This window comes from Lithobates pipiens, unplaced genomic scaffold (assembly GCF_037356315.1).
Source record: "Lithobates pipiens isolate NorthernLeopardFrog02 unplaced genomic scaffold, aLitPip1_a1.2 Scaffold_51, whole genome shotgun sequence".
In the NCBI taxonomy this organism is placed as follows: domain Eukaryota; kingdom Metazoa; phylum Chordata; class Amphibia; order Anura; family Ranidae; genus Lithobates; species Lithobates pipiens.
This window is the reverse complement of record NW_027507874.1, coordinates 702,047-727,510: the sequence shown is the minus strand read 5'-3', so window position 1 is coordinate 727,510 and position 25,464 is coordinate 702,047. Positions and strand designations below refer to the sequence as shown.

The window sequence follows — 25,464 nt, the reverse complement described above, 5'->3', positions numbered from 1 at the left end:
AAGCCAGGCTGTGTGTGTACACAACCCCAGTACTTTCCAGACTTAGGATATGTAGCACACTCAATCCTGGACAAAAAGTGTGACGTGTCAAACCACTGCAATGGCCAGGCTGTGTGTACAACTTTCCAGACTTAGGCTATGTAGCACACTCAATTATGCATCCTCATATATATCCGCAGCAATCTTTCCCGCCGCCCTCAAAAATGAGTTAGCTTACTGCATCTAGGGGACTGCCAAGCACTCCACTGCCGGGCTTCTGGAACTCCCTCCCGGCCGTGTCAGGCGGATTTAACCTCATCCAGGACTTCCGAAATTTCGCTCATTGGATATGTTTCAATCAATATCTCCTGAACCATTAATGTTAGAGACTCCAAATTTGGCACACGTGGTCTTCACTAGCCCCCCTACGTGTCTTTAAAGTTTTGTGTCGCCGCTATATATGGTTCGGCAGCAGTTATTTTTTTTTTAAATACACCAACTGAACAAAATATCCCCATAGACAGCAATGGTAAAATGTCGCCCAATATTGGCTTTTACCGATTCAATATCTCCTGAACCATTAATCACAGAGACTCCAAATTTGGTACAGTCAGTCTTCTATACCCACTCTACATGTATCCCAAGTTTTGTGTCGCCGTTCCATATGGTTCGGCAGCAGTTAATTTTTAAACTACACCAACTGGACAAAATATCCCCATAGCCAGCAATGGAAAAATGTGCCCGATATTGGCTTTTCCCGGTTCAATATCTCCTGAACCATTAATCACAGAGACACCAAATTTGGTACAATGAGTCTTCTCTACCCACTCTACATGTCTCCCAGGTTTTGTGTCGCCGCTCCATATGGTTCGGCAGCAGTTCATTTTTAAACTACATCAACTGAACAAAATATCCCCATAGCCAGCAATGGAAAAATTTGCCCGATATTGGCTTTTCCGGTTCAATATCTCCTGATCCATTAATCACAGAGACACCAAATTTAGTACAATGAGTCTTCTCTACTGTTAGGTGTGACTACTGCAAGTCACCTATTCATAAGTTATGTTACCGTTTCCCAATTATTATTAGAGTCTTATCTAAGCAAGGAGACACGGAAAAAGTTCTCAGTATGTCTGCTCAGACGGTCGCACTCACTCCCTCTGAGTCTCTTTATTATCACACAGCTCTTATATACACAAAAGACAGGCAGGCGTTAAAAATGTTGAAACAAAACAACTTCTATAAAAGGCAATTTCTAAGTGTCTTCTGCTTTTAGAGCTGATGCAGCAGTTGACCCTTATGACATGGCTTCCTCTTTGTGTGTACGTGACTGCACCCATCCGGCCTTTAAGAATGATGTCTTTAAAACAACTGAAAACAGACGAGATAAGCATTAAAAGAAACATACTGTCAACCATTTTTATTCTTATACCTTGATCCTCACAACTTCCCCCTTTGACATCACCCTTCCCTCTTACCCTGGGTCCACCTGAACAAGTTCTAGTCGGCCTATGTCCAAAGTACTCTCCCTGACCGCGAGTTGTCAGAGGGGTATACACCCATCCCCCTGGATAGTACCAACATCTAAAATTCAGGAAGAGTGGCTTTTCTGACAGATGGGTGATGTCAAGGAACCAAATCCACCTATCTTATCCAACTTATCAACTTACAAAAGTTCCATCTTTTCTACAGCATTTACCTTGGCTTTCTTGCAAAAGCACATGAGCAGTTTAAAGCACGCATAAAGAAGAAATACAAATAAAAGCACCACTATAATCGTCATTGCTGCCTTCTTGAACCAAGAAAATAACCCTGAGAAACTAAAAGTTCCACCAAAAGGATCCCAGTCACGGCCAATATTACGGGCCTTCTCCTGTAGATCCTTTACTTCCGTGCGGTGTCGTGCAATGATGTCATAATAGTCGGGTATCTCGATGCTGGTGTTATGTATCCAAGTACAACATTCATAGTCTTCTGTAGCCTCACAGAGTCCTGTTAATGCTGCACTCATACTTTCAATCGCTAACTCATGTAATTCTATTTGTTTTGTGATGGCTCTGGTCTCTAGATTTAACTTAGTAATGTCATCAGAGTTTTTCTCCAAAATATCATTAATTATTCCAGTATAGTTATTTAGTCGCTTCATTAAGTCTATACCCCATCCTGTCCAGGACGGGAACCAAGCCCATGCCATGTCCTGCTCTAAGAATATTTCTCTCTTGCTACGATATCTGAGGGGATATCTGGGGTGCATACTAGCTTCTAGTAGGTGATCACCTCGTTCATCACCCACTACTCCCATTACTGGTACCAAACTTGCGAGATAGCACCATCCCTGAGCCCTTCTAGGTATCCAGGTATAACACTTATCCCCACAACAGATGTATATATTGTTTCCTAGAGCTACTGATCTTGAACTGATATCATTTCTATAACGAGAGGTGTATCCATAGAGGGATAAGTTGGATACTAACCACCTAACATTATTATCCACAATGTTAGTGAGGAAGTCAGATAATGTCTGGTGTGTGCTGGAATTACTGGGGTAGAAGCTTCCATTTAATATGACAATGGACAAATTAAACTTGCTGTCTTGGCATTCTCTATTTCCTCCCGTTGTGTTCCCTAAGTTGAAACACCAGGCAGGGGGAAAGGCGAGACCATTTGATTTAAACATTACTGTCTTGCTGGTATTTGTTCCAGTTATGTTAATGCTACTGTTAGCAAGGTCAGTATAATTTATAGGAACTGCCATCAGTGGTATGTTTGCTGTACTGGGGTGTAATTTACTGCAAATCCAACATTTCTCATATCCTGACTTCCGAGCATAAGCATATTTAAACTTCAGTAATAACATTTTTTTAGAAAATCCTTCATCCTTGTGAATTTCATTCTGTGAGGTAACCAAACTATTGGTCAGGATTACTGAAACAAAAAAAAATAAAAAGATACATGTTGTCATTTGCCAACTGGCTCCTTTTTACAGTGTGAAGCGTGGATCCAGGCTGCTTTACCCTCCAACTTGACCGATGTTGGAGTGGTCAGCAGTACTTGATATGGTCCTTCAAACCGTGGCTCTAAAGCTTTTCTGGTATGTTTCTTTACATAGACCCAATCTCCGGGGCTCAGCGAATGAGTACCTGCTATTGAGTTAGGGTCTGGAAGAGAAGAATACACACTTTTGTGGATCTTAGTTAGATGCTGTTGTAATTGTATCACATATGCAGTCAAACTATCACATTGCAATTGCATACTCTGTGGAAAGTATAAACCTAGTCTGGGTGCATTCCCAAAAAGTATTTCATATGGGGATAACCCTGTTTTTCCCCGTTGGAGTATACCTTATGGAGAACAAAGCTAAAGGCAGACATTCTGGCCAAGGTTTATTTAACTCTTGCATAGCTTTTTGTATTTTTAACTTTATTGTCCCATTTACTCTTTCTACTGATCCTGAACTCTGTGGGTGGTAAGGGGTGTGGAAACTTTGTTGAACCCCTAACATAGCCATTACATTCTGCATGATTTCTCCTGTAAAGTGTGTTCCCCTATCTGATTCTATGGTTTCAGGAAGACCAAACCTAGGTATTAACTCTGTGATCAGTTTCTTCGCTGTGGCTTTCGCTGTAGCTGATTTCACTGGATAACTTTCTGGCCAGCCTGAAAATAAGCAGATGCACACGAGACAAAATTCAAATGGGCCGCTCTTAGGCATTTGGATATAGTCAATTTGCAGTCTCTGAAAGGGATACTGGGCCCGAATCTGATGTTTACGTGGGGTTTTCACTCTCTGTCCTGGGTTATTTAACAGACAGATTTGGCATGCAGCACAGTAGTTCCTTGCAGTACTACTGAATCCAGGGGCTAGCCATCCTTGGCTTACAATCCTATACATAGAATTGGAGCTGACATGAGTGGGCAAGTGGACAGCCGCTGCCATTGCTGGGTATAGAGAGGCAGGTAGGCATATTCTGCCTCCTTCCCTCCATATATTGTCAAGGCCTGGTGCTGCTCCCATTTTTACCCATCTATCTTTCTCGCTCTCTCCTGCTTGCTCCTGTAGTTTACTCATCTGCTGCCATGTTGGTTCTGGGATGCTCACCTTTACCGTAGCTAAGGTCTCAGGGCTTACTTCCCCTAGAGCTGCTTGTTTTGCAGTTAAATCTGCAAATGCATTTCCTTTTGCCTCAATTGTTTTTGCGCTCGTGTGTGCCGCTATCTTCATAATGGCTACTCTTCTAACTTTTTGAAGATTGTTCAGGACTCTTTTGATTCCTTCACCATGTTTAACAGGTGTGCCTGCTGCTGTAAGGTAACCTCTAGCTTTCCATATGTGGCCATAATCATGTGCAACACCATAAGCATAGGCAGAGTCAGTGTAAATGTTCCCTTCTTGTCCCTCTAAGTGTTCTAAGGCTTTTTCTAAGGCCGTTAGTTCCGCTTCTTGTGCCGACATGTGTGCTGGTAATGACTTTGCCTCAATTACCTGTGTGTCCGTTACCACAGCATAACCTGTGTGATATTTACCTTTGTCATCGGCAAATCTACTACCATCTATGTACAGTGTGTGTTCTGCATTTGCAATGGGTGTGTCTGTGACATGTGGGAACCCCGTGATCTCTTGTTCCATAAGTTGAAAACAATCGTGTTCATCAGATGTTATGTCATGAAATGAAAGTGTGTCAGAATCCTGAGTTTCTTGTGCTGTGCCTTCACCATTACTCCCCCCTGTCAAATCTGTCTGTAAGGGTAGAAGTTGTGCTAAGTTAAAGGAAGTGCATCGCTGGAAGGTAACATTGGGAGGTAGGAGCAAGGTGCATTGCAGACGCAGCTGCCTCGCCATTGATATGTGCTTTGGCTGAACTTGTGACAAGATGGCGTGTATGTCATGTGTGGTATGTACCACTACAGGATTGTCTAAGACAATTTCTGAGGATTTGTCAATGATAATTGACACTGCTGCGACTGCTCGTACACAGGACGGTGATCCTCTAGAGACAGGATCGAGAGCCGCTGAGAAATATGCTACCGGCCTTTGTTTGATGTGTTGTTGTGTCAACACCCCTGTTGCGTGTCCCGTGATTTCAGCAATGTACAAATGAAATGTTTTGGTATAGTCAGGGATCCCGATCGCAGGTGCCAAAATTAGTAACTTTCTTAAGGTGCTAAAAGACTTATGACCTGCTTCTGTGAGTACATAGGGTACTATTTTCAAGCAATCATATAATGGCTGCATCAGAGAACTGGCATGTGGTATCCATTGTCTACAATATGATGCCATTCCCAGAAACATACGAAGTTGCTTAAAGTTGCGTGGGAAATTCATTTGTCTTATGGCCTGGACTCGTTCTTCAGTGAGGTGTCGAGTACCCTGGGATATACAGTGGCCCAAAAAGACAACCTTTTTCTGGCATACCTGTAACTTAGTTCTATTCACTTTGCACCCTTTTTCAGCCAGGAATTGTAACAATGATAGAGTGGCTTTTAAACAAGTATCGTTATCCGGACAACATAACAATAGGTCATCTACATATTGCAACAATACACAAGTGTCAGGTGGTTGCCATTCCCTATTTTTACTTTTAAAGGTTTAGTCAGTGGGGCATCGGACAAAAGACCGTCATAACCACTTATGGGTATGGTGTCACGGGATGTCATGTGTGGAGGGACTACTGAATCAGATAATAAGCTGCGTGATGCTCCTGTGTCAACTAAACAAGGAATATGTTTACCTTCCACCTTCATCAACATGTGGAGCATTTTATTCTCTGATTCAGCTAGGACTGGGGCAAGTCATGCGGTCGGATCGTCCCTATCGTTGGTACGCCTCTGTCTGTAGTCCCTCGTGTCTCTGTCCGTATTTCCTTCCTGTTCGTCTTTTATTCTTTTCCTACAGTTTCTTTTTATATGTCCCACCTTGTTGCAGTAATAACAGGTAAGAGGTTTACGGGAGGAATTCCCTCCTTCATTGACCCGGGCAACAGTGTTAACTCCCGGTGTCCTTCTGGGTTTAGCTTCTGCTAAATCAGCCTCTATGCCTTGTGCTTTCTGCAACAATGTTCCTCTGTCCCGTATGGCTCTCCATTCGGGAGTACATGCCTTCAATTTGTCACCTATTTGGGGTACTAGTCCTTCCATAAACTGTCGATTGAAAGCCCTAATGGTGACGGGTAAGGCTAAATCTAGACCTTCGTCAGCCATCATGCTTTCCATGTTGAGGTAAAATTCTGTAACAGTCTGACCTGGGGCCTGTTTTATGGGCGCTGTCGAACCCCTTTCCTGCTGTTTCCCTTGGCAAAATTCTCGTAACTGATTAATAAACAGGGGTCTAGAGTCTATATGACGGGGGTGTATTCCTGGTGGATCTGCCGCTGGATCCCCTTGTGGTCTATGTGGAGCAATTTCATTCATAAATTGATTAAACATCGTCAGTGTCATTTTATGTCTACACAAATCTTCCCCATCTTGCCAAGCTGCTTCATGTGTGTCTAGTAATTGTGTCACGAATCTACAGAATGCGGCAGGTTTTGCTACGGGATCAGGAGCATTCTGTATTAATGCCATAAGAGTGTCAGCCGACCAAGGTGTCCATGTCCTCAGAACGACTTGTCGAGTCACTGTAGGTGGCTGTCCTGCTTGACCCGCATTTGGATTATTTACTTGTATTACCCTAGTCCGGCTGTGGACTGGAGCTACGGGCTCTGGTCTTTGAGCTCCGCAATGTACACATTCCTGTGCCCAGTCTGTATTCTGGGTACCGCATACTCGGCATACCCATCCTCTTCCTTTTAAGGAAGGAAAAAGTTTTGGTCTTTCGTTACCCGGTTTGGTAGTGCTATAAGGAGGTGGAGTACCTTCCGTTTCTACTCCATCCTCGGGAGCTGAAGGGAGACTCTTGCGTCGGACCTTCATATCCCATCCACCCTGTTCATGACAATACTTCCATCCCTCCTCTTTAGCCCTGTTGGAAACCTTAATTAAACATTGTATTTGTGATACCCATCTGTTCTGCAGGACCTCCCCCTGTCTGTCTCTCTTTATATTCTCCCAACCTTCTACACTTAGCCCATTTTCTCCATCCATTCCAAATTTCTTGAGAACCCTATTCGTGCCCTGTGCCTTGTCCTTCCCATACAACATTGTAATTATGTCTTTAACAGCATAACATTTCTGAGATTCCTCCTGGGGTTTACCATGTGTCTGGCCCATTTTGACAGTCCTGCCTAGGTGGCGTTTGGATCACTTACTAAGTGTCTCGTTGCCTTCTCCTCCTAGGGTGCCAAAATACTAAAAACCTCTCCTGGATGAGATTTCTGAAATCGAATTACTTTATATGCTAGCCAACTGACAAATATTATGACCAGACTGACGGCTACAACATATACAAGCATTCCTTTTGGTGGCCAAACACATATAACTAGATCTCCGGACTTTGTGGAGACCTTATTCCCTTCCCATTACCATGGAATCTCTCAGCAATCGTTTCTTATTCCTGCTTTATTGAGGCAGTCAGGACTTATACTTTCAACCCGTTTTTAGGCTCATGAATCAAAAAGCGTATATCAAACTTAAGTGTCGGACCCCCAAGTACTCTTACGAGTTAAGGGCGCATTCCGTTACCCATTGGGATGATATATGTTTCAATTCACACCATACAAACAGGGCTTATCTCAGTCACAACAGACAGATGACAAGGAGACAGACAAGAAACAACGGTAACATAAGTCAAATATTAAATTCAAGACTCGCTTACTACAGAGGTTGGTTTTACCTGAAGAACAATACAGACAGATCGGGTGGGCACAAATCTAAGAAGCACAGAGTTTATAAGAAAATAAAGCTTTTCTTACCTGCGCAGGATTTGTCTGTGGTTCCTGATGTGCCCGACCTCTTTGTTCCGTCCTTATGTTCGTTCGCCTCTTGTAGTTTCTTTAGCGAAGTCCCTTGTTCGTGCGCCAAAAATGTTAGGTGTGACTACTGCAAGTCACCTATTCATAAGTTATGTTACCGTTTCCCAATTATTATTAGAGTCTTATCTAAGCAAGGAGACACGGAAAAAGTTCTCAGTATGTCTGCTCAGACGGTCGCACTCACTCCCTCTGAGTCTCTTTATTATCACACAGCTCTTATATACACAAAAGACAGGCAGGCGTTAAAAATGTTGAAACAAAACAACTTCTATAAAAGGCAATTTCTAAGTGTCTTCTGCTTTTAGAGCTGATGCAGCAGTTGACCCTTATGACATGGCTTCCTCTTTGTGTGTACGTGACTGCACCCATCCGGCCTTTAAGAATGATGTCTTTAAAACAACTGAAAACAGACGAGATAAGCATTAAAAGAAACATACTGTCAACCATTTTTATTCTTATACCTTGATCCTCACACTACCCACTCTACATGTCTCCCAAGTTTTGTGTCGCCGCTCCATATGGTTCGGCAGCAATTAATTTTTAAACTACACCAACTGAACAAAATATCCCCATAGCCAGCAATGGAAAAATGTGCCCGATATTGGCTTTTCCCGGTTCAATATCTCCTGAACCCTCTGGTGCCATGGACAGCATACTTGGCAAATACATGTAATAGGTTAAGGTGTCCCACTCTATCAAGTTTCAAGTTCCTAAGACTTATGGCTCCAGAGATATTGACCAGTAAATATCCTAAATTCATGCCCACAAGGTGGCACCAGAGCCCGGCTAGCCTTCTGACCTCTTACCGCTATGTTTCCCGCAAGGGGGAGCTGTCAAGTGCCCGTCGGTGAGGTCCCATGGTGGAGGCGCTAAGAAAAAGCATCCTCCTATATATCCGCAGCAACCTTTCCCGCCGCCCTCAAAAATGAGTTAGCTTACTGCATCTAGGGGACTGCCAAGCACTCCACTGCCGGGCTTCTGGAACTCCCTCCCGGCCGTGTCAGGCGGATTTAACCTCATCCAGGACTTCCGAGATTTCGCTCATTGGATATGTTTCAGTCAATATCTCCTGAACCATTAATGTTAGAGACTCCAAATTTGGCACACGTGGTCTTCACTAGGAACGGAGCTGCCTACGTCACTTCCGGGTTTCGTGAAGCAGCCGAAAGCCGGAAGTGACTGCCTGTCTAAGAATGACAATGCTCCCGCCTGTAGAATCACAGTGATTTTATGGGCGGAAGCTAGTCGGCGTTCTGCAGTGCGCCGCAAGGCGGGTTTTTAACCCGCAAATGAAGCGCCATGGATGCAATCTTGTGATTGCATGGACGTGGTGCTTCTCATAGTGCACTGTGACCGGCGCCACAGTACACTATGTTAAATTGTTAAATTACATTTTTTTTTTTTTTTTTTTTTTAAATGTCTTAAAGGGCCCGTTTTTTTTTTTTAGTTTTTTTTTTTACTTTTTTTTTTTTTTTTAACTTTTTTTTTTTTTTTACACCTAGGGAGAGGGGGGGCGGCGCCCGGGCGCCCCCTATGGGCGGGCCGCCACTGCATTCTAACATGATCGGAGGATGATGTGTCTCCCGATCATTAGAATGATTCTCCGCATTATAGAATGAAATATTAATCAGCCGTTCTGCAGCCAATCAGCGCTCATATGTGATTTGTGTCTCCTCTATTGGATCTCCTGTAGTAGAGATGACATGCGGAGCACTGTGTGCCATTAGCGATGTGGGTGTAGGGAGGTGTGGCTCTGTTAAGAGGAGGTGGGTGTAGCTGTTAGGAGGGTGTAGGTAGGTAGGTGTAGCTCTGTTAGGAGGAGGTGGGTGGCTCTGAGAAGAGCCTTTGGGGGGTGGAGATGAGGGAGGTATTCTTATTTCTTCTTCGGAGCGGCCTTCTTGGGCTTGGCTGCTGTCTTGGCTTTAGCCGCCTTCTTAGCCGGACTCTTGGCGGCTTTTTTCGGCTTGGCTGCAGCTTTGGGCTTCTTGGGGCTCTTTGTCGCCTTCTTGGCGGGAGCAGCTGCAGCCTTTGCCGGTTTCTTGGCGGCCTTCTTGGGGCTCTTGGCTGCTTTGCTGGGGGCTTTCTTCTTGGGGGACTTGGCTGGCTTCTTGGCGGCTGCAGGTTGGGCTTGGCCGCAGCCGATGGCTTCTTCTTGATGGTGACTTTCTTGGCCTTGTCGCCCTCTTGCTGCTTCTTGTTGATCTTGAAGGATCCGGAGGCTCCATGTCCTTTGACCTGGACGAGGCTCCCCTTAGTCACCAGCGCCCTGATGGCGATCTTCAGGCGGCTGTTGTTCTTGTCCACATCGTATCCTCCGGCGGCCAGGAGCTTCTTGAGGGCGGCCAGGGAGACCCCACTGCGCTCCTTGGAAGCGGCCACGGCTGTGACGATGAGGTCGGACACGCTGGGACCGGACGGTTTCTTGCTGCCTTTCTTGGCTCCTCTGGCTGCCACCTTCTTAGTCGCCTTCTTCTTGGTGGCGGGCTCCGCTGGAGGAGCGGCGGCTGGGGCGGTCTCAGTCTCAGTCATGATTCTCAACGAAGTTTGGAAAATAGATCAATATGGTGTATGTGTGGTGCTCTGCCTTATATAGAGACGTTCTGCACTTCTATTGGTTGATATAGAACTTGCCTTCTGCACTGCTATAGGTTACACGTTAGACACGCCCACTGACTGTCACTCCAGTGTTGGGGAATCTTCTCTCTCTTGTTGTGTTTCCCTGGCAGAGAGAAAAACGATTATAATAAGAAATAGAAGGATGTCCAATCTTCATCGGGGATCCTATCTGCTCACTGGACTGTCACTTACCGATCTGTCACTTACCGCTCTCATGATCTGCTCAGGAGGCTGAACACAGAGGCTGCAAACACATCCATCCTCCTGAGTGTGTGTCCCATTCTTCCTTCTACCTGCTGTCTACACACATTCTCATCAGAAAACAATCTTCTCTCATCTCCCACTACAATCATCTTCACATTAGATGAGTGAAGAGTGAAGATCAGGAAACATTTCCCTCTAATACAGAACTCTGCTCATCTATAGCTGAGTAGAAAGATCCGGGAACAAAAACATCAGCCGGTGCCATGAGATCCTGGTGTGATGTGATGGGGGAGATTGTTAGAGATACAAAGGTGTCATCTGATAAGAACATGTCATATTTCATGTACTATTTGTAGCAGCCATAACCCGTTGCAGGGCGGCCTTGACTTATTGGGCTTACCAGTTACCTTCTCTTGGCCTGCTCCTCCACGTCTAGGGGTTCCCAGGGTTGATACCCAACAACTTGAACACTGATACAGATAAAGTCCTCTTTAAAAGGTTTTATTTTGCAGTAAGAACTTTCACAAACACTGTCTCTTAGGGAACAGAGGGCACGGGTGAAGAACTCAGGCACCTTGAACTGCAGGTCTAGCAAAGTCTTTATTTCCACCCAGAGAGTAGCCACTCGCAGCTGGGTACTTCAAGGCTAAACAGATGTCTAGCCAGAGATCATAGCAGTCAGCACGTTGACTCAAAACTTGAACAATCAACCGAGGGTGAGCAGCAACCTTTTTCCGCCGTACATGGAACATTTCCCGTCTCCTCAATGGTACTGGAAAAATGTGAATTTTTCAATGTCCTTCCCAACTCAGTAACCAAGCACTTCTCAGGATGCCACTCTCCGGCCCTCCTCCAAAGAGTCCTCCCCCGGTTACTTCAACGAGCTGTGGTGCCCCTCCAAGCCGAGAGCACACCTGGACACCTCGAATCCTCCCTCAGTTACTGCGCCTAAAACCAGCCGGTTCCAAGACTCGGGAACAGACGGATCCCCACCCCAGACCAGGCAGGTCTATCAGGGGCCACTAACAGGAACGTGTTGCGGGGTGTCGAACACCCCGGGACCCCTCCTCCTGGAACCAGAACAGACCACACGGGTCTCATGAACACCTCTGTAGAACACGTGATCCACACCTCCTTAAGTACCCCTTCCCAGACTCTTCAGCGGGCCCCGGCACTCCCACTGATTGGCTCAGAGAAGGCCGTTACCTTCTGGCCTGTCATGTGCACCTCACCGTTCAGATGACCAGGCAGGACTTCCAAACACAGCCTGGCCAGACTGGTGTTAAGGCCTAACCTACATAATCACCCCCAGAACCCCTACCTTTCTGAGGCAAAAACTAAATTTACATGCGTATGACATTTGGTCCCAAATGTCATCTGCTACATATTTATCATTAATTGCTCATTATGACAACTGTAAGTTTGTAGCCACTGCACTCAGCAAGTAAGTAGTTTATTCTGGTGGTGATGTGTCATTATTTCACCATGATAATTATATTGTCTTTCAAATAATCTAGTAAGGTTATTGCCACATTTTGCTACACAGCTATATTGCCTACTCAGAAAATATACTGTATAAAGAAAAAAAAAATACTACTACTACTAATAATATATGTATTGATTTCTTTATTTACCTAATGCCCCGTACACACGACCAGACTTTTCAACATCAAAAGTCTGACGGAATGATTCCGGCAGACTATTCGAACGTGTGTGGGCTGCAGCGGACTTTTGATTTGCAAAAGTCTGACAGACTTTAGAAATGGAACATGTTTCAAATTTTTCCGACAGAACTCTGCCGGACCCAGTTCCTACTGAGAAATCCGCTCGTGTGTGTGCTAAAACCGACGCTAGGGCAGCTATTGGCTACTGGCTATGAACTTCCTTATTCTAGTCCAGTCATACGTCATCACGTTTGAATCCGTCGGACTTTGGTGTGATTGTGTGTGGCCAAGTCCGTTCATTCGGAAAGTCCGTCAGAACTCTGTCAGAACTCCGTCAGATCTCCGTCGAAAGTCTGTCAGACTTAGTCCCTCAAAGTCTGGTCGTGTGTACGCGGCATTAGAGAAAATCCATCACAATTTGATACCCCCAAAGTTCAGTTCAGTAATCATTACTGTGTGGCAAATCCCATTATAGTCTATGGTGGGTAAAATATTGATAGTAAATCTTGGTCATTTTATACTGATAGATTTCTCTCTAGGGCAGGGGCCTCCCAACTTTGTACACAAAGGTCCAGTTTACTATTCTTCAGACTTCATGGGGAGAGTAAACAGCGCATTGTTGGTGCTAGCGGAAGAATAGTGTCCCATCATTGGTTTCAGTGGCAATAATTATGCCCCTGCACTATATGTGTGGTGTCAGTGGGAAGAATGGTGACTCGTCATTGGTGTCAGTAGAAAGAAGAGAGTCCCATCATTGGTGTCAGTGTCATGTATTATGCCCTATTGGTATTGTCAGTGGGAATGGCTCCCCATAATTGGTGTCAGTTTTTTTTAGGAATAGCGCCCCATAATTTGTGTCAGTGGGAGGAATAGTGACCCATCATTGGTGTCAGTGGGAGGAATAGTGCGCAAACATTGGTTTCATTTATAGGAATAGTACCCCATTTTTGGTATCAGTGGGGGGAATAGTGCCCCATTATTGGGGGTCACTGTAAATAGTAGTGTCCCATCATTGGTGTCATTGGAAATAATTGGTTTCATGAATAGTGTGCCATCATTGGTGTCATCAGACATTTTGGGGCCCCTTACACAGCTTTAGGCCTGGCCCACCGGGGGCCTGACCACCAACATTCCCCAGCGCCCGCTCACTGGCTGTCCCACCAAATCTGCCCATTGGCCATCCCACAAAGGCCCATCCCATGTCCTCCTCCTTCTCCATCCCATTTCCACCTGCAATCCCATCTCCTCCATCCCATGTACCCCTACTCCAATTCCATCTCCTTCATCCCACATCCTCCTCCACCAGTCCATCTCCTATATCCCATGTCCTCCTCCTCCTGTCCAATCTCCTACATCCCTCCTTTGCCTCCCCAAGTCCCATCTCATCCACCCCATGCCCTCCTCCTCCTCCAGCCCAATCTCTTCCTACCACAAGAGGGGGAAGTGGGACAGGAGGGGAGCATTAGAACAGGTGGGGGCAATGTGTTAGCAGGGAGAGGGAGACAGGAGTGGGGCAGGGAGACAGGATGGTGGAGTTACACAGGAAAAAAGCAGTATGACAGGAGGGTGACTGCCAGATAAAAGGGGGCAGCGGGACAGGTGGGGGCAGCTGAACTGGAGGAGGAAGTGTCATGGGAGGAGGTCAGCAAGACAGGTGTGGGAAGTTTCATGGAAGAGGGGCAGTGTCACATGTGCGGGGACAGCAGGAAAGGTGGGGGTGCGGCAGCAGGACAGGTGGGGGGGATTAGAACATGTGAAGGGACAGTTGGGGGGGGGGCGTTACAGGTGGGAGGCAGTGTCACACACACCTAGGGAAGCCCCAGTCCTCCCAGCTCTCACTTCTCCAGCAGTACCAGGAGGCTGAGCCTGTGTCCCATCTCCACCAGGCTCTCTGGAGGCAGCTGCAAGAAAGAGCGCCCAACGCTCACTGTACTACGGGAGCAGAGCCTGCCTGACAGCGAGCCCCGACATGCACACACAAAAGGCGGGGGAGGGCTCCTCCACTCTGACTTCCTCCTCCTTCATGGGGCCTTCCGCTGGCACTAACTGGCCGGCACACACCGTGGTACCAGAGCGGAGCCTGCCTGATAGTGGGCCCCAATCCGCACACACACGTGAGATCCGCACACCTTTCCGCCCTCCTCTGTATCCTGCCAGATGGTCCACTCTGGCGGCAACTGCCATGTGTTAAAGATGGTCCTTGCCCCTTGGACACTCGGGCCCCTTACTTGTGTATCGGCTGTACCCCCCTGATGGTGGTGTGATACAGCCCATCATTGGTGTCAGTGGGAGGAATAGTGCTACATTATTGGTATCAGTGGGAGCAATAGTGCTCCATTATTGGTATCAGTGGGAGCAATAGTGCTCCATTATTGGTATCAGTGGGAGGAATAGTGCTACATTATTGGTATCAGTGGGAAGACTAGTATCCCAGGACCCTGGTGCCAGTGGCAAGAACTATGCCCCACTGTTACTGATAGTGGGAGGTATAATGTCATAAGGGAAAGCAAAAACCAAGCAAAGGGTCACTTCTGGCCCCTGGACCACAGTTTGGAGACCACTGCTGTAGCAGTTGAATTCTGACCACCTCTATGAGGGAGGGCGCTCTTCTTCTAATCACCAATGTAAGCAGTATACCTACAATGAATTTGGTTTTAGCAGAGGGCTCCCTGAGTCCTGAAATTTATTTCAAGGCGTCCTCTGGGATAAAAAAAAAGAGAAAGGCTGCATTAGATGGATTTCAAATTCTAATGTGTGCAAACAAGGCCATGGTATTCAGAGGTAGGGATGAGCCAAACACCCCCCGGTTCGGTTCGCACCAGAACCTGCGAATGGAGCGAAAATTTGCGCAAACTTTAGAACCCCATGAAAGTCTATGGGACTCGAACATTCAAAATCAAAAGTGCTAATTTTAAAAGCTAATATTCAAGTTATTGTCCTAAAAAGGGTTTGGGGACCCCACTCCTGCCCAGGGGACATGTATAAATGCATTTTTTTATTTAAACTGACGTTTTTTTCGGGAGCACTGATTTTAATGATGCTTAAAGTGAAAAAATGGCATGGGTAGCCCCCCTGCCCATTAACAGCCCCTTTGGGTCTTGTACGGATATTAAGGGGAACCCCATACCCAAATAAAAAAAAAGGAAAGGCGTGGGGCCCCCAGGTCCTATATACTCAGAACAGCAGTATACAGGCGGTGCAAACAAGACAGGGACTGTGTAGGTTTGTTGTGTTAAGTAGAATCTATTCGTAATTTTGAATTGGTACATTTTTAAAGTGTAGCTCCAGTCAAAAAATCTATTTGTAAGCTTTATGGAAAACAGGGAAGGGTTATCACCCCTGTATAATTTTTTTGGCCGTCCGTCTTTTTTCATCTCACTTCCTGTTGTCTCCTTCCATTTGCAAGTAGGAGATGTTTGTAAGTTGGATGTTTGAAAGCAGGGGCCTGCCCTATATGCTCTGCAGAAATGGGGGCCTAAGGTGTTGGTGTTGCCACAACACTGTAAGCCCTCAAAGTGACATTTGGTGGGCGCTGCAGTGCCCTGCTGTGAACGATTATATCAAGAATTGTAATTGCATGCCATTTTTGAACAGTGGTAGAAAAATTGGGCATTTGGTGGTTGTGGTGGTGGTGGTGCTGGTGCCATAACACTGTAAGTCCTCTTAGTTACTCTTGGTGGGCACTGGAACGGGCCCTGCTGTGAAATATTATATTAAGAATTGTAATTACATGCACCTGTTAAACAGGGGCAGAAAAATTGGGCCTTAGGCACTGGTGCTGGTGCCACGACACTGCAACCCCTCATAGATACTCTAGCTGGAGTGCAGGAATGAGCCCTGCTGCAAAGTATTGCATCAAAAATTGTAATTACATGCCCCTGTTAAACAGGGGATGAAAAATTGGGCCTTAGCCACTGGTGGCGGCGCCCAGAACCAAAAATGTTCTTCCAAGCTATCAGCAGGATCATTGAGGAGGAAGAGGATAGTCAGTCAACATAACAGGACAGTCACTCAGCATCAGCATAGGCAGTCTTGAAGGGATGTGACATTTAAAAAAATATATATATTCGGTTACATCAGCTCCAGGTGCTTGGTAGCTGGTGGTGATCCAAGACTGATTCATCTTTATGAAGCTCAGTCGATCAACCGAGTCGTAACCCTGTGATCGGTTACAACGCCTCCAGCAGCACTGAATTCCAAAAGAACGCTGGATGCAGGACAGGCCAGTAGCTCAATTGCATACTGTGTAAACTCTGGCCAATGATCCATCCTCAAGACCCAGTAAGCCAGAGGATTTTCGGTGGGAAAGGTGTCCAAGTCTGACCTTGCCCGTAGGTATTCCTGCACCATGTAAATCAGACGCTGACGATGGTTGCTGGAACCGATCATACCTTGGGGCTGCGGACTAAAAAATTGTCTGAACGCAACGGTCAGACGGCCACCTTCTCCACCGCTCCTTCTGACCGATGCCTCAGCAACACGTTGTCCAGGACCAGGAGTTTGTAACCTCCCAGGCTCTGGAAACACGTTTCACAGACCTTTCTGCAAGGCCTCCGGAGATGTCCCATCCTCTGCTCCCTCTGCAACGGCAAGATAAGATCCGCAACCTTACCCTTGTACTGTGGATCAAGGAGAGTTGCCAGTCAGTAATGATCCCTCTCCTTGATCCAAAGAATACGAGGATCCTTCCGCAGGCTTTGCAGGATGAGGGAGGCCATGCAGCGTAGGTTAGCTGAGGCATTCGGTCTGGAGTCCTCTGGGTCACTAAGGACAACATGATCCACAGCCACCTCCTCCCAGACACATACAAGTCCACAGGTTTCTTGGGACTGCAAATCATCCCTAAAAGACTGTTGCTGCTGATGCTGAGTACCAGGCTCCACCTCCATGCTGACACGATCTTCCTCCTCTTCTTCCTCCTCCTCGTCCTCTTCCTGTGTGATCATCAGGACAGCAGGAACACTGTCTGGATAAAGAGGGCCTTGAGAGGCAAGGAATTCTACACCTTCATTCCTCTCAGTGCAGGTTTCAGAGAGGACTGAAGGTATAGTAGGGTTGGAGATCCCAACTGATGAGGAGCAAGGAAAGGTCCGCTTTGTTCTTTGGTGTGGGTCTTTAAGGTACACTTGCCAACAAGCTGCATGGCAGGTCAACATATGTCTGGTCAAGCATGTGGTGCCCAAGCGGCTGATGTTTTGGCCACGCGAGATACATTTGAGACATATGTTGTAAATAGCAGCGGTGCGATCTGATGCACTCGTCTCAAAAAAGGCCCACACCAAAGAACTTTTGGAATAACACGCAGAGGCAGCGCCCTGCACAGGCAGAGCTCTGCCGTGTCATTCATCCAGTGTGCTGCCCTTAAGCTGGCCCCTGGAGGGCATCCTGCCTCTTTGGAGATATGCCTCCTCCTCTCTCCTATCAGGCACCCACGTGGAGTCAGTGACCTCATCATCCCCTCCCTCCTCATCACTGGAGCAAACCTGGCAGTTTGCTGCAGCTGGGGGAACATGACTGCCAGATTGCTGTCCTTCTTGAGCATCCCCTCTGTCTGGGCTCACTCTACTGCCTTCCTCTAGTTGGGTATCATCGTCAGAGCCTTCAAAACGTTGGGCATCCTCCTGGAGCATGTACACAACACTGTGGTCAAATAGTTCGGGGGACTCCTCAGGAGAACATGGTGGGTCTAGGGAAGGAGTGACTGATGACATTGAGACGAGGGAAGAGGACGTGCTGGCAGCTGTTTTGCCAGTACCCTGAGTCTGAGTGAGAGAGGATGAGGAGGGCTTGGTCATCCACTCTACCAAGTCTTCCGCATGTTGCGGCTCAACACAGCCAGCTGCCGAAAAAAAGAACAAACGTGTCCCGTGGCCACGTGCTGATGACGATGCACCGCATCCACGACCAGCTCTGTTGTCTCTAGACACAGAGCCTGCTTGCCCTCTTTAATTGGCTCGTGACTGTCTGCCTCTCCTTGTTGGCCTTCCAGACATACTAATGGCCTGCAGGGAGATGAGAACACCAGCAATTGGGGTAGCTTTAGGTGCACACTGAGCAGATGACACAGTACACCGACTGTAATTAATGCAGCTGCCTGCCTGTGGTATAGGATCTGAAGAACACGAGCAATTGGGGTAGCTTCAGGTGTACACTGTGCAGGGGGCACAATACACCAACTGTAACTGCTGCAGCTGCCTGTGGTATAGAAACAGAACAACACCAGCAATTGGGGGTAGCTTCAGGTATATACTGTGCAGGTGGCACAATACACCGACTGTAACTGCTGCAGATGCCTGTGCAGGGGCGGATCCAGGGGGTGGGCAACGGGGCAATTGCACCCCCCGGGAAAACATTAAAGACTGAGGCTGAGCGTGCCTTGGGTAACCAGATCTGCTCTGGTTACCCGACCAGCGGATGGGTTGGAAAACTCGCAGCCATTCTAAGCATGAATTGCTGCTCAGGACTGCACTCTCCGCCCCCTATACCTCCCCCTGTAGTTTTTCAGCCTCTCTCCTGCATGCTGTTGCTTGAGTGGGCGGGATAGGGGTGTGCCTTTCTCCAAGATTACGCTTGTCTGGAAGAGGGAGATGTATGCAGCTGCTGAGCAGAGATGTGAAAGTTCCTGGAGGTGAGCTCTGCTGCTAGCACTACATTGTGGATTCGTTTCAGGAAGCTCTATGCTGAGTCTGCTTAGTTAATTAGAGGTGCTGTTAGATGACAAATTGTGTGAGAAATTAAACTCATTAAAAGATTATGACTGCCCCCTGGTGTATGCCCTCCTGAATGCCCCCCCCCCCCCAGTGTATCTGTGTATGCCCTCCTGAATATCCCCCCCCCCCAAGTGTATCTGTGTATGCTCTCCTGAATCCCCCTCCCCCCAGTGTATCTGTGTATGCCCTCCTGAATCCCCTGAATCCCTTCGTGTATCAGTGTATACCCTCCTGAATCCCCCCCCGTGTATCTGCGTATGCCCTCCTGAATCCCCCCCCCCGTGTATCAGATCAGTGTAAGCCCTCCTGAATCCCCCCCCCCCCCTTTAGTGTATCAGTGTATGCCCTCCTGAATCTCCCTCCCTAGTGTATGCCCTCCTGATTCCCCCACCGTGTGTCCTACTGTTCCCTGCACACTGCCCTACATTCTACTGACCTCTGTACACCACCCTACATACTACTGACCTCTGTACACTACCCTTCCTACTACTGACCTTTGTACACTACCCTTCCTACTACTGACCTCTGTACACTACCTTACATACTACTTACCTCTGTACACTGCATTACACGGTATTGTACATTAAATTCAGTTCCGTAAGCAACACCTTATTTTCTGGCAGTGCCCCTCCCAAGACTAGACTCTGGATCCGCCCCTGTGCCTGTGGTATAGGACCAGAACAACATCAGCAATTGGGGGTAGCTTCAGGTGTATACTGTGCAGGAGGCACAATACACCAACTCTAACTGCGCTAGGTTCAATCACAAGAAAAGAAGATATTGTCCCTGCCTATCCTTCTTTCTCTGAACGCCGCAACACACTACACAAGGCCGCCGCGCAGGCGGCCTCATATAGTGTGTGGAGTGTACTAAAACCCCTGAGCCATAATTGGCCACAGGCATCCTGTCTGTGGCCAATTATGGCTCTCCTCGCTGCTGGCGCTGTGATTGGCCAAGCATGCGGGTCACAGTGCATGCTTGGCCAATCATCAGCCAGCAATGCACTGCGATGGCGCAGTGCATTGTGGGCCGTGAGTGCCACACGAATATGGCGCGAACGCCCCACAAAGTTCTGGCTTCGCCGAATGGACGAACAGCCGGTGTTCGAGTCGAACATGCATTCGACTCGAACACCCAGCTCATCCCTACTCGGCATACGATCATCTTTTTTATTTCATCAAACATTTGGGCACTATAGTAGTGTGTTTTAGTGCATTAATAAATAATAATAAAATAAATAAATAATAAATAAAAAAAGTGTGTTTTCTCCAAATAAAATTGTGTTTGAAAAATTGATGCGCAAATACTGTGTGAAAAAACAAAATTGCAACACCCACCATTTTAATCTTTTTAATCTGTAGGGTCTTTGCTTTAAAAAAAAAAATAAAAAAAAAAAAATAATATATATATATATATATATATATCAGTACAACTCATCCCATCAGTGCCCATTTAGTGCATCTCGTCAGTGTCACCTATCAGTGCCAGTGCCACCTATCAGTGCAGCTCATCAGTGCCATCCAATCAGTGCCAGTGTCGTGCCACCTATCAGTGCAACTCATCAGTGCCACCTATCAGTCCCATTAGTGCAGCTCATCAGTACCTCCTATCAGTGTTGCCTATTAGTGCAGCTCATCAGTGCCATCCAATCAATGCCAGTGCCACCTAACAGTGCCCATTAGTGCAGCTCATCAGTGCCAGTGCCACCTATCAGCGATGCTCATCAGCGCCGCCTATCAATGCCACATAATAGGGCTGCCTCATCAGTGCCACCTTGTCAGTGCCCATAAGTGCTCCCTGTCAGTGCCACCTATCAGTGCCCATTAGTGCAGCTCATCAGTGCTACCTATCATTGACCATCAGTGCTGACTGTCAGTGCTGCCTATCAGAGCCCATCAGTGCCCATTAATGCTGCCTATCAGTGTCCATTAGTGCAGTTTATCAGTGCCACCTATCATTGACCATCAGTGCTGCCTATCAGTGCAGATCATCAGTGCCACCTATCAGTGTCAGTGCCACCCATCAGTGCTGCCTAGAAGTGCCCATCAGTGCCGCATAATAGTGCTGCCTGTCAGTGCCCATTAGTGCAGCTCATCAGTGCCAGTGACAGCTATCATTGCCCATCAGTGCTGCCTATCAGTGCAGCTCATCAGAGCCCATCAGTTCTGTCTATTTATTATGCATATCAGTGCAGATCATCAGTGCCACATATCAGTGCAGCCTCATCAGCACCACCTTATCAATGCCCATCGGTGCTGCCTCATTGGTGCCCATCAGTTCCTATCAGTGCTGCCTTATCAGTGCCGCCTATCAGTGTAGCATCATCAGTGCACATCAGTGAAGAAGAAAAATGAAGTATGGAAAAATATTATAACAAACTTTTCATGTTTAGCAAAAAATAAAAACCCCAGTGGTATTTAAATACCACTAAAAAAATCTATTTATGTAGAAAAAATTAGAAAAATTTAATTTGGGTACAGTGTTGCATGACCGTGCAATTGTCATTCAAAGTGTGACAGCGCTAAAAGCTTAAAATTGGCCTGGGCAGGAAGGGGGTGAATGTGCCCATAGGAAAGTGGTTAAAGGATAATTTCACCTTTGGGAACATGTAACATGTTCCAATTTCCCACTACAGCATCTCTCCTATCCACTGGATCTAGTGACAGCAAGAGGGGAATCTTTTCCCTCAACTCGCTGTCACTATTTAAAAAAATACATTGCGGAAATAAATAGTGGAAATAATTGGATATGAGGGAATGTTAATCTATGATGCTGGGGGTTATTATTGCTGCTACTGACACCAATGATGTTGATTGTTATTGTGTAAACTTCCACTGATGTCATGCTGGGGGTTATTATTGCTGCTACTGATACGAATGCTTTTGCTTGTTATTCTGTAAATTGGTACTGCTGTTTTTGGTTATTATTATGGAAATTGCCATTTAGGATGGGGGTTATTATTTCCTAAACTGGCACTGATGCTGGGTGGATATAATTGCAGAAACTGGTACTAATGTGGTGGGTTATTATTGTGAAGACTGGCACTGATGCTGATGGTCCATCATTAATTATAGGTGATGTGTCAAAAAATGTGTTTATGGCAACCATATGAACTGTAAAGTACTTATACAAAGGGTACAATAAGTATTTTTCATTAACAACCTATGTAATGCATAAATACAAAGAAACCAAAACAAATCAGTTCAGAAATTAAGTTCTGTGTAATAAAATGGAAGGCCATGGGGAAAAAGTATTGAATCCGCTAACTGAAATGTATTTAATACTTGGTACAAAATCTTTTTTTGCTAATGAAAGCTTCAAGATGCAGGCTCCTGTATGGAGAAACTAGTCGTATTTGTTGCTCAGATCTTCAATTCTTATCTTCAAACCTTGAAGGTTCTGTGGGCCTCTTTTATGAACTCTGATCTTTAGTTCTTTCCATATATTTTCTATTGGATTCAAGTCAGGTGATTGGCTGGGCCACAGCTTTATTTTCTTTCTTTGAAACCAATTGAGAGTTTCTTTGGCTTTGTATTTGGGATCATTGTCCTTCTGAAATGTCCACCCTCGTTTCATCTTCATCATCCTGGTAGATGGCAGCAGATTTTTATCAAGAATGTCTTGGTACATTTTTCCATTCATCCTTCCTTCAATGATATGAAGTTTGCCAGTACCGTATGCTGAAAAACAGCCCCACACCATGATGTTCTCAACTCCAAACCTCACTGTTGGTATGGGGGTGTTTTAGGGTGAAATGACCCCCAAACATGGTGTGTATTATGGCATACAGAGTTCTATTTTGGGCTCCTCTGACCTATATTCTCCCCGTATTTCACGGGCTTGTCTAAATGTTGTGGAGCAAATATTAACCAACCGAGCTTCAACATGTTTTTTTTCTTCAGTAATGGAGCATGCATACAGGCCATGGCAAGGAGTGCATTACTTATTGTTTTCTTTGAAACAATTGTACCTGCTAATTCCAGGTACAATTTTTCATCTTCATTTTATTTATTTCTATAAAAAGGCCCACCGAAAACCTCAGCCCCAGGCCCATGATGCTCTTAATCTGGCCCTGCCTCTACACAAAGTTATTGTACCAAGAATCCCCACTTGAGGCGGCCTGCACCCACAGACACCACAGCCTCAACTTTTCTGGGAAGGCTTTCCACATATTTTGTAGTATGCCTGTGGGAATTTATGCATGTTCAACTAAAATAGCATTTGGAAAGTCAGGTATTGATCTTAGATGAGAAGACCTGGCTCACAATTAGCATTCCAAGTCATCCACATTTCAGATATCTCACCACTGGGATCTCCTGAGAACCCCGTTCTTATTGGAATTATCTTTTGTTAGGGTGTTCTTGGTGACATAAGGATATAGGTGAAAGCCTCTGAGTATAAAAGAGTTGAACAATTCCATCAATAGGTGTGTACAAGAGGTGATTTCCACATTGCACCTGTTTAGCCAAATGTGCATTTGTGACATTGGGTATAATGTTGGATGAGAAGACCTGGCTCACAATTGGCATTCCAAGTCATCCAAAAGTGTTTGGTGGGGTTCTTTGCAGGACAAATGAGTTCCTTTACACTAAACTCATTAAACCATGCCTTTATATGGTGTTTGTATGAGGGGTGGCAATTTAATTCCTAGAATTAAGTGTAAAAAGTTGCTTGTGCAGGAGCATTGCCATGGTGGAGAATCCACTTGTCAGGCCAGAGTTCGGGTCATACCTCGGATTCCCGTAAGCTTTTCAGAATTTCCAAGGAACAATGTTGACCATTTTACCATGTTCTATGAACTCATAGTGCACTATTCCCTTTGATCAATAAAACACACCAACATCGGCATATGAGGGTTCACACTCTGTCCATATTTGCGTTTGTCCTAAGCATTTTTGGATGCTTACTTCTTGCGCCATCATGGACATCTCACCACCCCTCTTTAACCACTTCAATACTAGCCACTTTCACCCCCTTCCTGCCCAGGCCAATTTTCACATGCTAAATGACAATTGCGCTGTTATGCAACACTCACACAAATAGAACTTTCTTTTGGTGGTATTTAATCACCACTGGGTTTTTAATTTTCTTGCTAAATAAATGAAAAAGACCAAAATGTTTGGGGAAAAAATGTGTTCTTCTTAGTTTGTGTTCTAAAATTTTGCAAATAATGTTTCTTCATAAATTTATGCCAAAATGTATTCTGCTACATTTCTCTCACCAGTGCAGTACAGCGTTATCATATAACTGGTGTGGTGGTGGTCAGGGACTGGTGAGAGTATGTTAAAAAAAAAAAAAAAAATATATATATATATATATATATATATATATATATATATATATATATATATATATATAGTTTTTTTTGTGTTTTTTTTACATATTGTGACCAGAGCAATACAGTGTTACCATCGTAACACTGTACTACTCTTAGTATTAGATCAGGATTTTTTTTCTTTGTACACATTATGATTGCTTATGACAGCATTATATTCACTGTTATAAACAACCATTTTTTTCAAATGGAGTTGATTCATTCAGTGTGCATTGTTGTAATTAGCTGTGATTGGCCATCTCTGTACCATGTGACCAATCACAGGGAGCAGCACAATAATACACAATGAATAGATAGCATCCATTGTGTACAATTGTCATGCGATCTGCTGTGATTAGTCAAAGCAATCATATGGTACTGACAGCAGCCTGGTGTCCGGTGAAAACAGTGGGGTACAGATCGCGCAACAGAACGGCCCGTGAGGTCCAGGCAAGGCACATTCCTGGGAGAATGTCATATGAGGTCCATCTGAGTCTAGAGCGATCCCATCTGGCCACTACGTTTTTGAACTTGTTAACCCGCTGTGACAGACCTAGCCAGGACAGAGGCTTTTGGAGGGGACTGAATGTAAGCCTCTTTCTCATAGATCATGGGCCCTGGCATTTGGTGGAATGGTGTTCTTTGTGAGCTGTATGACTGGGAACACTGGAGGTGGTGTTACTTTGGATTCAGGTCCATATCCCCCAAGACACACAGACTCTAGGAATCTGTAATTTGCCATATTATAAATAGTGACTGATTCATAATGTTGGGGCTCATAGAAGATGCTGATGTCATCAACTGCCACCTGTCTGTTGTCTGCTATAATATGTTTATTGTAAATCAGGCTAGTGTGGGCTCTAAAACTCTTTCACCCATTGTTGTTTGTGTTAATTAACTCTGCTATTGTGAGAAGGTTTTCTTGGATTTGCCCAAAGACTATTCTTGGATGTTAATTCTGAACAATACATGATCATTGAAAGAGCTGATCACATTGACCTCCGGAGACAGACTGTCTGGTCACCTAGGCTGCCTTAAGTGCTGTGTTAATTAACATGTTAATTATATAA

General features: G+C 45.6%; 1 pseudogene; it reads right to left on the bottom strand.

Annotated features, from left to right (window-relative positions):
* Positions 1–9,709: 9,709 nt before the first annotated feature.
* LOC143957188 (histone H1B-like) lies at positions 9,710–10,415 on the bottom strand (annotated as a pseudogene).
* Between the last annotated feature and the right edge of the window lie 15,049 nt (positions 10,416–25,464).